Consider the following 13,540-nt stretch of genomic DNA (forward strand, 5'->3'; position numbering starts at 1 on the left):
AAGAGAGCTGCAAGTTGAAATCCCAGCAGCCACGCATTGCAGCCCGCATTTGGGCTTCTGATCGCTCGCAGGACAAACGTCCGGGCAAATGTCACGGAGCCAGGGGTGGGGATGGGCCGCATTGCCCCGCAGCGGGGTCAGCGGTGGGCAGGACGGAGTGGGGAGCCAAGCCTCGTTTGTTGGAATTTAATTACGTTTTAAGCAGCAGCGAGATGTGAGAGGCCGGGCGTTGGGCCGTGAGGAGCCGTGCTGCTGGATGGCTGAGGGCCCGAGGGTTGGCTGGGCACGGAGTGCGGGGCTGTGCACGGCTCCGAGCTGCCTTTGTTCTGGGCCGCGCGGTGCTGAGCGTGAATAAAGCACGACGGCTTCAGTTCTCTGCTTTTTTTCTTTTCAGGGTGGAGGGGGAGGGCAGCTCGAAGCCACCTGTGTTTCTTGAATTAAAAAAAAACAAAAATAAAAACGGTATCTGGACACGGCACAGCTTGTCAGTGTACTTGAGGCTGTATTTCCTCAGAACGCGCCATCGGCTGGAATTGCTGCCGCGCCGTTTGCAGACGCGCTTCGCTCCCGCTCGGCACGCGCTGGCTGCGTGAGCCGCGTGCCGGCACCGCGCGGCGCTGCTGGGGCAGCCATGACACCCGGCTGGGCGGGAACGGCTTCACGTGGCCGCCCCGCCCTGCGCACAACGTGGCCGCCCTACACAGCCGCGCGGTGCGGCCCCTCCGCGTGGAAGACGGAGCGTCCAGGGCCGGCTTTTGCTTGTGTGAAACTCATCGCTCTTCTTCGGCCCGGTTTGGACTGTGGCTGCAGATTTTACCGGCGATGTACCTCAGCGTCTGGGCTTTCAGGTAAGCGGCAGGCGGTGCTGCACGAGGCTCGGCTGCAGATGGACTCCTGCTGGCCGTGGGGTGCTGAGGTACGACCGGGGTCACGGGAGTGAGGAGCTTTGCGTTGGGATGTTTCCTGAGCAGGGAGCATCTTTTCCTTTTCCTTTTTTTGTTCCAGTGCTGTAAAAAGCAGAGGCAAGCCCTGGACTTCCCTGATTCCTCACCTGTCCATTTGTGGATTCAGTGCCCTTTCCTGCTGCAGACTCTGTCAGGTCCTCTCCTTGGGACATGCCACAACCTGCCCTGCCACCAACCTCTACCTTAAAACAAAGGCTGAAAGAGAAGAGCTTCAGCCCAGTGTTACTTCTGATGCTGTCCCCGAACCAGCCGAACACACATAGGAATTCACACACTTGCAGTATGATAGATCTCCTGAATTTCTGCCAGGGTTTGTGTTCTGTGTGATTCCTTTTTTTATTTTCTCCTACTCGAATGAAGCCAGATCCCAAGTCCATGGGTATCTGCTAATGTCATTAAACCCACTGTGCCACTGAAGGGCAAAGTGAAGGTTCAAGTCCTCCTCAAGCTCTCTGTGGTCTTTAGGGCCTGATTCTGCAGCAGGGCATGATGTTACAGCAATGAGTCTGTCAATACAATAAGGATGACAACTCATCTAACTGTGGTTACAGAACTGGAGCCATGGAGAGAGGGGCTTCCTACTGCTACTTGTTTTATTATAAATAGGGAAGCCGGGCCACAAAAATACATTCAAAAATTGCATCCCACTGTTCTGAAAACTCTGAAATTGGGTTCATGCTGTGCCGCATTGCTGATCTGCATGTTTCCAGACAGTTGGAAAACTTAAACTTGCATTACAAACCCAGGCCATATTGAACAAATGAAGGGCAGATTTTCAGTCTCGGCTCTCTGTGTTGGGGGTGGGAGGAGGGGTGGTTAGACTCTTAATGTTACACTGGCGTAGCGTATGTGACGATGAAATGAATTGGTTAATGAGTGCCTAAGCATCTGTTCAGACTCTGGTAGATACTTTGCCAAGGTTCAAGTTCCCTAAGGAGGATTAGCCACCTGGTACAGTTTTCATGATACACTGACAAAGGGGACACCCACCTTCAGATTTACTGCAGATGAAGAATGAAGGCTAGAATATAGTTTAGACAAATGTACGGGGTCCCCAGGAAGCTTGTGAAGTTGCATGATGTATTTTTGTAATCTAGCATCTACTTTTATAATTGCTATGATTACAGCAGAGTCTGCAACTGGAGTGTGTTTTTCTAGCGAGATTGACATGTATTCTCTCAGCTTGTCTCCTGCTATCACCAAATAGATTTATTTATTTTCCTTTTTCCTAAATGGCATGCAGCTCTTTGCGCACAATTATCTCTCTTGCTGTATAATATATAAAATCAATATACACCATAGGGCAACAAGAAATTGTGATAAAAAGAGTTTTGAAGAGAAAAATGAGCATTTCATGGCCTGAACTTACAATTAGGCTTTCTGAAGTGTCTAGCATTCGCGGCATGGACAGCATTATGAGTTGATGAAAGGCCTGTACTAAAAGGCTTAAATTTATGTGATGGCAGTATCGCTTTACGATGAGCGTGATTTAGGAGGACTTTGACCCATCAGATGCATTATAGCAAAGTGACTTGGTACGCTTGGAAGACAGAAACATTGCACATGTTGCTACACTTGGAAATAGCTGAAATCACACCGCCAACCTGAATTAAGAAAATGAAATAGATCTGATGCCTCTGAACTGAAAGAGGGCTGTGCATGCAAGTAGGCTTTCATCACTGGGCTGCTTGTGCTGCTGAAGCCATGCAGGTTTGTTTTTTGATGTTAATTTGATTTGGGAGGACGAAAAGACTGTTGGTGGGTGTTTGTGGGCCAGCCTGCTGCTCCGGGCCCACGGCAGCCTCCATGTGTGCTGGAGTGGGTGAAGTCCCCAGCTGGGCTGCCTTTCGTTCCCCGAGCCTCAGATGTGGCTGCTCTGCTGGTGATCAGTGGAGCTGAGATGGAGCTTCAGTGAGATGTGTGAGGATGCAGAGGAATTTCAGGGCTGTTTCTGCAGGGCTTGGCAGTGTTCTGGGTGCTGAGGCGGAGAGGAGGCAGCCGGACCCTATGTAGAGCTGCTTACCTGGCAAAGCAGGTGGCTGGGTGCAGTGCCCTACAGCTGGGTGCCAAGGCTGAGGTGGAACAACTCTGCAGAGCATGCTTATCTGAGGCAGTCAAAAACAGGTGTGTGTGGTACCCTTGGTCTGCATTTCTGCATGGTGCTGGAAGTGCGGAGAAAGAGCCAATCTTTGCACAACCCTGCGTAGCTGGTGTGTTCGCACAGCAGTGAGCAGGGCACTACCAGTGCAAGATGCTTGTTTCAGAACCCTATTGTGGATGTCCTTCCTTTCTCTCAGCATGGAGGACTGCGTCCCACTCCCATGTGAGAGCCTTGTGGGGCTGCAGGGCACTGGCAGCAGCGCTGCCTTCCCCGGGCTGCACCTGCCCAGTCATGTCTGTGAGAGCACAGGGGGAAGAACTGCTCTTGCTAAAGACGGAGCTTGTCTGCTGGAAGAGTGCCCGTTCACAGGTGAGAAATTGTCTGTCTCAGTTTGGACAAGGGAACTAATTGTTCGGTCCTGTCTGGCTTTAAGTGCTCTGAGCAATATGGGTTCCACCGCTTCCTTTGGGAGATTACATTGCTTAATACATCTGAATATCAGGAAGTTGGTTTCTTGCCCTGGGTATTCAATCTAAAATTTTTTTTAATTAATTTAATCTCATTACAAGAGCTGGCGAGAAGAACAAAATATTTTTCAGTGTCAGGGTTTGCTTCTTCCCAGGATCCTCTGGGCAGTGAGCGCCCCATGCGCAGGTCCTGCAGGTGCACATGGGTGAGCAGACCAGACTGCTTTCCAGGGCTTTCTCCAGTTGTTGGGGAATCCTCACTGGTCTGGCCTTCCGGAGCTCTGACCAAGCTCTGCAGGGTACTACACGTGATTACTTTGACCCTGCTGCAAGTTCTCAGGCTGATAAAACTTCTTTGTGGAAGAAAGTGTGTAAAAATGTGAGTATTTCTGAAGTATGAGGAATTAGAAGGAGGTGGAGGCTGCGTGCGTGAGAGCTGCAGCGTCTCAGTTATCTGGTGATCCTGGCACTGGCCCCCGCGTGACTGAGGTGGATGAAGAATGGGCTCACACTAAAGCTCACGACTTGGAGACAGAATACATGAGTTTTGCTCCAACTTACACAGATTTATTTTGTGACCCTGTACAAATCACTTAACCTCTTTCTGCCCAGAGTTCCAGCCCATACAAGAAGGATAGTGTTTCCCTTTAGCAGAAGTGCTGGACACTTAATTCATTAATGCTTATAAAGTATACTTGGGTCTTTTAACAGGAGCTGCTGCACACTCATGACGCCTTGGTGTTGATTCATGTCCAGCCCTGCGGGCAGGGCACGGCCTCTCTGGGGCTGCTGTGCTCCTTTCTGCTGCAGGCCTGGAGCTGCAGTGCTATCTGACAGCACGGCCTCCTCTGCTGCCGTGTTACGGATGCTGTCACAGTGATACAAGGAGAACAGATGCAAAATATGTACAAAATAGAAACGTTTCAACGCTCAACTAATGGTGTGTTTTTACTTTACAAAGATACACAAAAACTTCTCTGCATCTGGAAGCATCTTGGCACTACCTGCTGAGCTCTGGGCTGGTCTTGAAGGACACTGAGGAAGGTGCTGAGTGAGAGGTGTTTTAATCTGTGTTTTTCTTCCTATGTTTTCTGGACAAATGTGTAACTGTTAGGAGATATGGGTCCTTCAGAGAAATGCTATCATATTCAGCATGGTGGGGCATGTCATTTTCCATTGGCATCATGTCATAGGCCACTGTAATATGTCAGAAGCATTTTATTGCAATGGCTTCATCACGCAAATGAGACGTGACGGGTTGCAAATCAAATTTACCGTACTTACCTTTAACATATACTAAATAAGCTAACAGCATAGATCAGGAGCTGGCAAATGCAGGCTGCTGTTGCAGTGGTGGAAACCTGGGATCAAATTGGAGGCCAAATGGGTGGGAAAAGTGGTTTGATGGTTACATTTTGGCAGATGCATCTTAGCTTCTCTGCTTAACTTTGATCAGAATTCAGATTCAGCATAGACGAGATGAATGCTGCAGTGGGAATCCCCTACAGATGTGGGCAAGGCAGGGTGGAGGCAGAAAGCTCTTTGGTATCTGTCTCTTGTTGCCCTGTGTTGTGCTGGGACTGTGACTTCCCATCTTCAGCAGTGCAGAATGTGACAGCCTGCCCTTTTCCAGTCCCTGGGTCTGTACTTCCAGGAGGATCTCCTGACCGCCACCAGCAGCGTGTCAGAAGAGAGCTCTTGTCAGCTCCATCTTAAACATTGAAACGAAGAGCGTGGGCCTTCTCGTGGAAGCAGGTAGCTGCCCACCAAAAAAGACAAGCAGCACAGGGACACTGTGCCCTCTGCTTGGAGCTCGGTGCTGCTTGTGCTTGCTGCACAGTGCATCTGGGTGGATGTGTGTGGGGGTGTTGTTCAGTCATGCTTGTCTGGAAGCCTTGCTATTGAGGAATGGCAAGGAAGCCAAGATAATTCATCCCACAATTAAATATATTAGCATTTATTTCAACAGCCCAGTTTAATCTTAATTTACAGTAAAGCTTTATATATAATTAGAACAATTATGTTATTTGGTAATTGCAGAATGAAATAAGTTTGTAGTAGAAATGTTCTAAACTTCTTTGGGTGCCGGAGATTGCTGTTAAATCTGTGCTGGTGATAAAAAAGGAGAGCTGAGCTTCATTTGTGCAGGAACAGCAAATGCACAGATTAGCAGGCTGTTGTCTATGGCAAGCTTAAGTCAAAGAAAGTTTCAGTGTCATTATAAATTGAGAATACTCATATCTTTTAGCAGGAGCGTTAGGGTGTGTTTCTCTAAAATACAAAGAAAAATTAAGTCTGTGTGTGAAAAATCTGAGGCTCTCATGCGTGCTGCCAGTGTTCAGAGGAGCAAAATGCATGCGGCAACCTGAGAGAGCTTCCTTAGGTCAGAGTGAGCGGAGGGTGGCAGAGCAGGGGGTCCTATGGCATGGCCACAGCGCAGGGCCAGCACGAACGGGCTGTGCTCGGTTCCTTGCAGAAAGGCTTTTATTGTTTTAATGGTTTTGTTTAATGAGTCGGGTCGTGTGTGCTGGTACTCAGCTCTGAAGAGTTCACCTGTGTTGGTCTTGGAAGTCTCGGGGCCGTAAGCGAGGCAAACTGCTGGCCTGGTTCTGAAGCAGGTTCCCTGTTTTCCTTTCTCTGCTGTTTCTCCATTGGTTTTCTCACCCCCATGCTGGTGCCTGTTCCTTTCTTCTGTTCCATTCCACTCAATACCTACTAGAATAAAATAGTTTTTCTTTTAATTTTGCTTGCTTCTGACTAAGCACCTGTTGAAAAATGGAGAGCTGCCACCTATAAAGGTGCTCAGACCTGCACAGTTTCCTCTTTAACCCCATTATTCCCAGCAGTAAGAGGATAAATGTGTGGGGGGCATAAGAGAATAAAGAGTCCCTGCAGCTTCTTGTCACCTCACCCCTGTGCTGTTGGCAGTGCTCAGTTCAAGCAGCTTTTCCAATGAACGCTGGAAATTACTTTGAACCTACTGGACTGGGAGGTGAGCTGTGCCTTGTGCAGTTGGCTGACAGACTCCCTCATTGCTAGCAGTGCATGCCTGCAGGCCTTTGCTTGCTGCTGATGGAGTGTTGGGCACAGCAAGGTGGGAAGACCCTCTCTCATGGATGAGGTCCCAGGAATTTTATGATCTGGTGTTTGAGAAAATGCTTCATGTAAGCTTGACCCAGCTGTGATGGTCTGGTTGCAAGAGCTAACGGGGCAAGGTTGGCCCTTGCAGAGCTGTGTTTGTGCTTGGGGTACATAGAGGGTAAGCAAAAAGGAGGGCCTTGACAGCTTGGCTTTGCACCGAGTGTTTTCTGTTCAATTTGTTTTTGAGTAACTTGAGTGTGTGGAAGCTTTGAGTGGGTAGGAAGAGGGAGACTACAGCTGGTAATAATAGCAGAGCCTTTCATACCCTTTAACAGTTGTAAAACAATTAGGGGGAATTATGCTAATAGAAGGCTTTGTTCACACTTCTTGCCCCATTTTCCTTTTCTTGTAACTTGCCTTTCCACCATGCTCTGAGAGCACATAAACAGTAGGGCTCTGTTTGTACTGCATATGGGCAGAGTTAGCCATTAAACAGCTCCTGGACGCAGTTCTTCCCCAGTTCTCACTCATCAATTTTCCAGTGCTTTGGCTGCTACATTTTAACATGGCTCTTCCTAAACACACAAACCCATGTTTTGGGAAGCTAAGATGGGATAAGAAGTGATTTGTATGGGAAACAGCGGTCGCGGCTGTTCCCTCTGGGGCACGAACCAGAGCCCTTCACCATCCGGTCCCGGAGGACAGAACAGCTCTGAGAACCCACCAGCTCACTTCCCAGCTCCTGAAACTGAGCGTCTGCAGAGACGGAGCTCCTTCCCATGGGTGCTGCGGGGAGAGGTGCAGGATGGGGTGGGTGCAGCGGCTGCTTGTGTGCCGGCCAGCTGCTGGAGGTTCGGTTACTTTGCTAAATAACATGTAGACATTCTGCTTTGAAGCCTTGTGTATGATAGTTAATTAGACAACATTTAATTTGGCTTAACATTTGTGTCAGTTTTGTGGAAGTGAGCCTCCATAATTAGGGAACACAGATCAGGTTTCTGTCAGACTTATAACCTCTCACTCTCATTTAATACTTCTTTCTCCAGCGCCGTGTCACACTCCCTGTGCAGAATTTCCCCCCACTGTCGTTTCCGCTTGGCTGGTAACAAAGTTGCCCGCATTACACAACTGACAGCAAATGGAGTCGTTGCAGGGATGTAAGGGCATATGATCCGCCGGTATTAGCGGGAGCTCGCCCGTCGGAGTGGGTTACGTGATGGGAGTCACTGTACATCGTACAGCACCGTGTGCTCGCACCAGCCTGGGATGCGGCTAATGGCAGCCTGTGTGGTAAGGTGTGCGGTGCTTCCCAGGAGGAGCTCCGACAGCATGGAGTTACTGGCTTTTGGGTAGGAAGGTTCTGAGTGGGTGCTTAGAAGAAAAGAGGACTTTCCATGTGAAGATACTTCTGTCTGGGGTGGCGGCCAATAAGATGCACGATGCTAGGTATGACATCAGGCACAGGAGCACTGTGCGTTCGGTGTTTTTAGGCTCTAGAAGTACAAAAAGCGGGTCTGGAGTTCTGGCACAGGGAAAATTGATGCATTATTCACTGAAGTATCCCTGATGCTGCCCTTACCGCTTTGTTCCATAGTTACAGCCAAGTGTAAAGCTATAGCTCTTACCTAATTTTCTGTGTGAGGCCAGGATGTTTCTTTAAAGATGAAAGAGCCAAGCATAGCACAGTTCTAATCAATATTTCCTTTCCTTATCCACCTTTTAAATACTTGAGGGTGAGGAGAGCAACCCACACCAGTTTGTCCCCAGCTCCTCAGAAAGCTTTGCCTTCAGAGCACTCCTTCCTCACTGCTGCAGCTCAACATTGTGGCTGCAGAGCTGGAGGAGGCCCTCTGCGGCCAGCAGCTTGCCAACTGTGAGTTTGCTGCATCAGCAAAGTAGCCAAAGCCACTTGTTCACATGCTGCTCAGCTCACTGTGCTGCAGCTGCATCGCTGCCATGCATCGCGGTGCCGCAGGGCGTCCTCCTGTGAGGAGGCTCCTGTTAGCTGCTCAGCAGTGCTCGTTGGGTGGCTGCAGCATTGTGAGGAAGGACTTGATGGGCACCCTCCGAGCGTGCGCTGATTCTGTGGTTGAGACATGTTTTCATTGCCAGCCATGGCGTGAAAACACACAGCAGATCAATACCTGGTGCTCAGGTTCTAATCAGCGCAGCTGCTTTCTGACCTGTAAGCATGATGCTGGGCCTGGGGTCCAGCACACGTACAAGAGCACACGTATAGCAAATGTGCTGTTCCTTTGCTGTTGAGGAGGGAACTCGCTGCACTGTGGTGAAGCTCCCTTAGCATATGGTTTGGGCATATTTGTAGTAAACCTGCTGATCCCAAAGATCTGAACTTCTCACAAATGCAGATGGAGATTTTGGTCTTTGACTACACAGTGATCACCGTGACTTTACTGGGGTATATGACTGGCCAATGTAAATTTGCTACACAGCTTTATTTGGTGAAACTTTAGCCTTTTACATGGTCATTCTTGTCTTTTCTGTAAATCCTGACAGCCGCACTTTGCTTGGGAATCAACATTACATCATTGCAATCGCAGGCTGTTTCCCTTTCCTCCTGCATTACTGTACTTTTGGGAAGTCATACTCTGCCAATTTTTCTAAACAAAATAATGTCAAGTTATTTTATTTAAAGGCCAGAAGTAGAAACAATTAGAGTAACAATTGTAATGAAATGATTTCTATTTATAATAAACGTTAGATTGCAGGGCTGCACGGCATGCGCCTTTGGATTGCATTAAAAAAAGTGCAGCAATAAATAGTTCCAGGACGGAAAGATGTTTGGGATGAGAGTTCACCCATACTGAAGCCTGGAAGTTAGTGGGAGACCAATATTTAGGAAAGGAAGGAGTTCAGCAGTGCAGTCACCTGGACGCGTGATGCGTTGTGTTGCGTAGATAAGCACGGTGCTGATAAGGTGGGCTTAGTTGTTCTGCCAGCACCCCCCAGCAGCCTTGCTGAGCAGCCCGGCTCAGTGCCCCGTGGCCCACACAGCTGGCCTGTGAGCAGCAGCACACCAGGCGTTGTGCTGGGAGAGATGCCTGTCAGAGCCTGGCCTGGGAGCTCTTCCCGCTCTTGTGGTGGTTGTGAGCGTGTTCAAAGGCTGCTTCCTCTTGCTGAGACTTGTTTGTTTGATATGGAGTGCATGCAGGTTGCTTTTTTACCTTTCTGAAAGGATTTCTCTGCGGAAATGGATGAATGTTGCTGTAGTAATTTTGGTTTGCAGCATCCTTTCCCTGAGAAAGGCGCTGTAAAAGCTTTGAAACTTGATAGTCTCCGGCATCATACATGCTTAGGATCCCTTATGTATCAAACAGAGTTCACGGCAAAGCTAAAGAAGTCAGTGTCCTATTGAAAGGCCCTTTATGTCTTGTCTCTTCTTTGTTCAGCAGGGAACAAAGTTTGTCATCCTGAGACACCAGACCTTTGACGAAGCACAGGTAACCTATGACAGTGCGTGCGGCGCTAACAAAGAGTCCCTGTCAGCCTTTGTAGAAGACTTTGAGACTTCAGTCAGCGTTGACTTTCCAGAAGATGAGGAGCGTGTTGGTGAAGTGCTAGGCTGTGGTTCCTCGGATCCCTCAGTTCGTGGAGGAACAGAAGAAGCTCGGCGTGGAGATGAAAAGATGACAGAAGCAGCAGAATCCCAGAAGTTGCGATCACACAGGCAGATGAGGTGGGTGATAGACAATACTTGATATAAAATTCCTTTTTATCTTATCTGATTTGTATTCTTGGCTGTGATGAGAAATACATCTTGTTGTTTCTAATTAATTCTTTAATTTTCTTTTATTTATATTTTGAATTTAGGAAAATTCTGTTTCGTGTTAGAAGCGTTCTCCATCTAACCCAAAATGCATTAAAAAGGCTATTTGCTTTAATCAGTGGATTTTTAATCTTATTATATGCTCCTCAAAAATGAATATTTCTTTGTATTGTCGAGTATGTATTTACATAAATTAGTGTTATCCTTGGTTATTTTGCCAACCGTAATTTATACGCTTTTTAGTTTTATCATAAAATAAAATCTTGCCTCTGATATTCTGGGGCCATTTTTAGCATCGTAGCAAATTACCTTGGGAGGAACTATTACACAGGCAGTGAACTATCTTTCCTGAGTTTACAAAAAAAAAAAAAAAAAAAAAAACACCAAACCCTCAAACACATTCCACGCTCTCAGCTTCCACTGATCGACCCAGTCTCCCTGTTTTACTGTAGTGTTTAAGTCAGTTTTTGCAGAGTCGTGGAAACTACAAATTTGTGCAAGTTGTATGTACAATTCACCTGAAAAATGCAATACTTGTTCTTTGAACAAGTCCGGAGTTCTTGGCCAAATTCAATTATTTTGTAACTGTTAAGGTTATTTTCTTATCTTCCTGCCTTTGTTTGTTTGTTTTTACATAATTTCAAGTGTAGCATCCAGAGATGTTGACAAAACATTTGCAGAGAATTTTTTTGAAGTAATACTGAAAGTAACTAAACTCTCAAGGTATTAGCAGATGGAAATCTGTCTCTGTGGCAGATGAAGGCCCTGTGTCAAAATGAGTTGTGTAAGCTCTGCGTTTCTCTGCCATAAACTTGAAATATGAAAGCATAAAGAAGAACTATGCTATACTTTCTTCCAATAACTGCTCTTCCTCTTCCCTGTGTACCTGTGATTGACTCACATTCCCGAGGTGCTTCTCTCTGAGTTCCGTGTCACGCGGAAGTCTGCTGATCCTTATCTGGAGAGTCATTGAAGTTTATGGGGCCCCTGAGACAATTAGCAACAGTATCTCCAGCGATAAAGTTATTGACTTCTGGGCAGTTACCTTGTTTGAGCAAGGCAGTGAAAGTTCTTGCTTTCCCTGGTGTGTGGTGTGGCTGAGCCAAGAGTCAAGGCTTGGCTGAAATAGGACAGAGTTGGTGAGGGGAGGTAACGGGAATACCTGACCTAGTCCTTGACACGTTGAATTCGGAGTCTTGCTGGAGTCTGGGTGCACTTGCCTTGGAGGTCAGTGCAAGTCTTTGTGTATTGGTGCAATGATGAAGGCAGAACTGAACCCAAGGACCATCCTCGTGAAGACGTAGTAGCTTGTATTGCCTCAAGCTGACACCCGAGTCCTTCAGGGCTCCCAGTTACTACTGGTACAGAGTGTAAGAACAAAAATGAAGTGTAAGGCAGCAAAATGGCAGTGAGAAGAGCTTTGTGTGTGGGTGTGTCAAGTGCTCACATGGGGTGCTGAATGACTTTGCTGCTCATTTCAGACTGTATATTCAAGACTTATTGCTGAACTATATTTCCTATCTTCAAAATAACATTTATACAAATGTGTGTGTTATCCAAATTCTTACATAGTCATTGATGCTGGCATTCGTACTTAATAGGAATGGATATTTACTGTAGCACGCTTCTTCTTTTAGAGGAACATACCTGCCTCCAGCTGTCTGGCTCCCTCGTTTCAGAGCCCATCAGTATTTTGATGGGCTGCTCTTCTATTGATTGATAAGTATTTGTGCAGTTGGTACATGTTCTCTGTTGCTGGTGTAGTATGTGTGTCATGGATTACGCACGTAAGCAGCCCTAAACAATGAGCAGCTCGGTGTGGGTGGCTGGGATGGAACATGTGGGCACCAGAAGTGGTGTCTGAGCCAGGAAATTGTTACGTGGTGCACGTAGCACAGGAGCACAGCCTTCTGGGGTCGCCTGCTTAAACTGTGTTTTGTGTCACACGGGATTATCTATGCAGTTCTGTCTGAGCGATTCAGCTATGTTGTGGGTGGGTTTTTTGGGGGAGAATGGGAGGTGGAATTAGTGCAGTGATGGCATTCACGTTCTTTCTAAACCAGCCTACCAAAAAAATAAGTCTGGCATTGGTGCTGGATTTTAATACAGATTGGAAATAATGCTCTTATCTGCAGGGGAAAAAAAAAAGTTTGCTTACTTGTGTAGCAATATGAATACTATGCTGGAACAAACCTCGAGAGCTAGATGATTTTTTTGCTGCCTGTAAAGGCTGTTTTCTTCACCCTTTGAATTAAACCTAAGGTGAGTGATTTCTGATTTCTGCCTTGAACATCCTCCTTTCCCCAGCTTTTCTTGTGTGGCTTTTCCACTTGGTGTGGGACAGGAAAACATCATTCCAAACAAGAGATTGCAGAGTACCTCAAAGGGTAACTGAAAAAGGAGTCTATGAGTGTTTAACTGACCCATCGTGTGGATGCACCCACGCTGGGTTCTGCTCATGCTATCTGTGCACTCTGAAGAGCCAACTGAGCAGTGGGTGGTGTGTGTGCTCAGCCCCTACTGCTGCAACTGCAGGCTTTGGGGCCCTGAGTTGATGGTTCAGACCTTGTCTGCTGAAGGTGGTGATGTGAATGTGCTCTAAGAAAAGAGGATAAAACCTGCAATTGATTCCTTTTTCATGTGTAGGTTTTTTTTTTTTTCAGTACCTTATCTAGGAGCATCAGCTATGGGTGAGAGGCCTGGCACGCGGAGCAGCATGCATCCAAACCAGATGATTCTGGCCCTGGAAAGCATGCAGTGTGAATGCAAGTCAATGTACTGATAGAGTCAGGAGAAAAGTAACTACTTTTTTTTTTTTTTTTTTTTTTTTTTTTTTTTAATGTGGCCTCTGGCAGTATTTAATGACTGCGAAGATCCTTGATATCTTATCTTTTTGACTGCTATTATTCTGGAACTCAGTGGTTATACATATTCCAGCAGCATCTTTTCATGTCTCTGTACATCTTTATAAGTGTTGGACAAGTTAGTGCATGAGATGGCTCCTTTTATGTGTGCTAGATTTTGTATATTTTCCAAGGAGGGAGTAATGAAATTACTGTTTCAAAGGAGTTATCTACCTCACTAATAACTTATCTGTAAGCTTACTAAAGTAGTCGTTTGTACTATAAAATGACTAAAT

The 13,540-nt window shown here is 46.9% G+C and overlaps 1 protein-coding gene across 8 annotated transcripts in view; it reads left to right on the top strand.

Annotated features, from left to right (window-relative positions):
• Positions 1-12,343: 12,343 nt before the first annotated feature.
• The window catches only part of LOC146543469 (uncharacterized), a 208,635-nt gene continuing 207,438 nt past the window's right edge, over positions 12,344-13,540 (top strand). For 5 of the 8 annotated variants that reach the window (XM_085235339.1, XM_085235344.1, XM_085235342.1 and 2 more), the window contains exon 1: positions 12,347-12,663. The gene's annotated coding sequence lies outside the window, so the exon portion shown is untranslated. Of the gene's footprint in view, positions 12,664-13,540 lie in introns of all 8 variants that reach the window. The other 3 variants (XM_085235332.1, XM_085235335.1, XM_085235337.1) reach the window with 2 other exon arrangements.

This window comes from Meleagris gallopavo, chromosome 13 (assembly GCF_905368555.1).
Source record: "Meleagris gallopavo chromosome 13, MGAL_WU_HG_1.1, whole genome shotgun sequence".
In the NCBI taxonomy this organism is placed as follows: domain Eukaryota; kingdom Metazoa; phylum Chordata; class Aves; order Galliformes; family Phasianidae; genus Meleagris; species Meleagris gallopavo.